At 40.3% G+C, this 3,283-nt stretch overlaps 1 non-coding gene across 1 annotated transcript; it reads left to right on the forward strand.

Annotated features, from left to right (window-relative positions):
* The first annotated feature begins 761 nt into the window (after window positions 1–761).
* On the forward strand, window positions 762–865 carry LOC124608712. The gene has a single exon (XR_006979311.1). It is a non-coding gene; the product is annotated as a U6 spliceosomal RNA (small nuclear RNA).
* The last annotated feature ends 2,418 nt before the right edge of the window (window positions 866–3,283 follow it).

A 3,283-nucleotide genomic window follows, 5' to 3' on the forward strand; every position in this document is an offset into this window, starting at 1 on the left:
GTATAGCAGTAGCTGTCTTTATTACATACTGTGAGGTTTCTGATTGACAGCAGTATAATTGAGCGTACTGTTGAAATTCAGTTTCCTTAGGTCAAGTTTCAATGGTAAACGTGAATGAGAGATGGTTGTATGTGCTTCAGTTACAGGTATTAACCATGTAGTTATGTGTCAGATTGGGTTTGCTACGTATCGGTAGTCGAGTAGCATTTTCTTCTGTGGAGAATCTGTACCTTGCGTCCTATCCTCTATTTATACGTGAGTTAATATTCAGGCCCTAAAAAAAGTTTTCTTTTCATCCATTTTCCGGGTACCTTTTGCTAAAACTATAAGCTAATCGTGTTCGACTCGAATATCTCCGTAATCCTTTCAAGGCATGTATGTATACAGCATAATGTAACAAAACTCGCTGCCAACGCATGTAAGATGATTTACGTTACTATATTCCAAATCGCTCGTGTTAGGGCTTAAATTTCTTTGCTTCAAAGTCTACTATATATTGTGTCTTCGTTAGTTAAGATATGACAAAGATCTGTGTCACCTTTTTAGTTTAATATACTTACTTTTTTTACTAGACCACGTTTTCTTTACTTTGTTTTTCTTTAGTACGTTCAGGTATGTTGTTGTCACCGCTATGTTTATTCGTTACTACCAGTAGATTAGTACGACTGTGTGCTCCAATTCGGAATGTAGGTTTCCGTATGGTTTTCTAAGTCGTCGTAATTCACTGACAGTACTGTCCGCCTCCGGTAGCAGAGTGGGATGTACTCGCTTCGGCGGTACATATACTAAAATTGGAACGATACAGAGAAGATTAGCATGGCCCCTGCGCGAGGATGACACGCCGGCACGGTAGTTCAGCGTGTTCGGTCAGAGAGCTGCCTGACCTCTGTAATAAAAAAACTGAGTGAAAGGATCAACAAGGAACTTAAACGGATGTCATGTGACGTCCGCTACGACCAAATACAACGAACCAAAAAAGAAAGTGGGTAGCGCGAGAAAATGCCAATCCTAAGGGTCTGGGTGTGATTCCGGGCTGGGTCGGAGATTGTCTCCTCTCAGGGACTGGGCGCTGTGTTGTCCTAATCATCATAATTTCATCCCCATCGACGTGCAAGTCACCGAAGTGGCGTCAAATCGGAAGACTTGCGCCCGGCGAACGGTCTACCCGACGTGAGATCCTAGTCATACGACATTTACATTTTTACTGACAGTCCGACTGATTCCGGCAGTTATTTCTTTCTTTCCTTGTAGTCGTAAGGACCATGAATTAGTTTCCGTACGACTGCAGAATGATTTAGCAATACAAGTCTCTAAAAAGTGTTTATGATCTTATTAGCTGTTCGTGTTCGAGAAAAATGTCGCCCAACATGAAAATATGTGGACATTTCACAACCGCCACCGGATTTTAGAATAGGTGGTAGTACAATGTTTTTCTGTGCTTTCTGTTAGGCATGTTACTACGCTGGTTGATGTAACGTACAGAGCTGACAGAACATGAAAGTACTGAAAAACAAGCGCATCCCCAGATCGCAGTGCTGACTGCGATAAAATACATTTCCCTACAGCATAAAACTGCAGTACTTGGTTTCAAAATAGTCTTCCGAATTTACTGAAACATTACTGAAATTTGTGTACACGTCGTCGAACGGAAGAAAATGAGGACTTGTATAAAAGGCGTCAAAATTCTGTTCGCGTTGAACTGTGTTCTCGAGTGACGGAGATTGTATGGTCATTTCGGCACGTTCTTTACATAAATTTTTCTACATTTCTTCAGAAGAGTGGCACAGTTCACGTGCCTTAAAATTTATTTTCTCATAGTCCTTCCCTTCCATACCGTTTCACTACAGATGTTGTCCGCCCCCGGTAGCTGAGTGGTCAGCGCGACAGACTGTCAATCCTAAGGGCCCTGGTTCGATTCCCAGCTGGATCGGAGGTTTTCCCCGCTCAGGAACTGGGTGTTGTGTTGTCCTAATCATCTTAATTTCGTCCCCATCGACGCGCAAGTCGCCGAAGTGGCGTCAAATCGAACGGTCTACCTGACGGGAGGCCGTCGTCACACGACTACAGGTATTGAGTCAACATTTTCACCTTCACTGAACAAATAGTCCTCTGCAAATGGCAAGACAGAAAACAATTTTCTAATTTTTCAGCATTATTTGAGTAATCTGTTAAGTATGTCATGTCAAATGGTAGGACAGAGAAAGCATGCATAGAGGTTTCTGTCTGTTCGTGTGCGTTTGAAACCTGTCTACGTAGATGAGCTACACTTCGTGAGAGTTCTGAGATTTGGGTCGTGATATTTAGTGTTACCTCATAGAACTAATACCTTTTATTCAATTTTAGGTATAATAACAAAAGACTGAAGAAACGCAATAATTTTTTTTAAATTACTGACTTAAACTGGCAGTGAAAATATTAAAGCCGCTGCTGAATAGACGTAACACGGACTGCATTTATATGAATAACGGGATACGCCATTATTCGAGAGGTGCAAATAGAGCTTCCACCTTGTACCAGCTAAATTGCATACTGTTAATTTCGTCACTGTTACGGTATTGTGTTATATTGTTTGAAAGTATGTTACTAACCGAGCTAGAAAAATAACGTACTGCTGACGCTTTAAAATACAGCCAAGCACTCAATACTCTAAGTAGGAAAGCGCAATAATACATTTTCTCTGACCTCTAATACTTCCAGATTATTTTGGTAATTTATTCTTATATAGGTCCTCTTTATCTCTTTCTATACGTTTCAGGTTCAGGGTTTCGTTTACTTTATGCTCAAGCAATAGTAGTAAGAGCGATCGCTCGATCTTGAAAAAGTCAAACAATTGACTACAGGCTCCATACACATGGCCATTGTTAATTACCAGTAAAATCACGCCAAATTCGGACCAGTACGACAACGATGTGCTGCGTTTTCCCTGCTAGAACTATTAAAAAATTAAATTCACAGTACAATGAATAATGAAAATAAACACGTCATATAGTTAACAGATAATAAAACAGCCCTACAGTAGCTCAAGATAAGCTATTATATTGTGAAATTCCTGCAACTACAGCCAACGATCTTTACATTATGGAGGTAGACAGCAGAAAGACTAAGATGAACAACGAGACTTCTCTAGCTGCTCTCAAGAAATCTGAAGACTGCACCTTCTTTTATTACACAGATACTAGAAATATTCCCATCGACTCTGTGGTCGCAAATTTCATACAAATGTTTAACACAAAAAACATAGTTTTATTAGAAAAACATGTACTTCCGTGTGTGTGTGTGTGTG

The sequence above is a fragment of the Schistocerca americana genome, chromosome 3 (genome assembly GCF_021461395.2).
Source record: "Schistocerca americana isolate TAMUIC-IGC-003095 chromosome 3, iqSchAmer2.1, whole genome shotgun sequence".
NCBI lineage: Eukaryota > Metazoa > Arthropoda > Insecta > Orthoptera > Acrididae > Schistocerca > Schistocerca americana.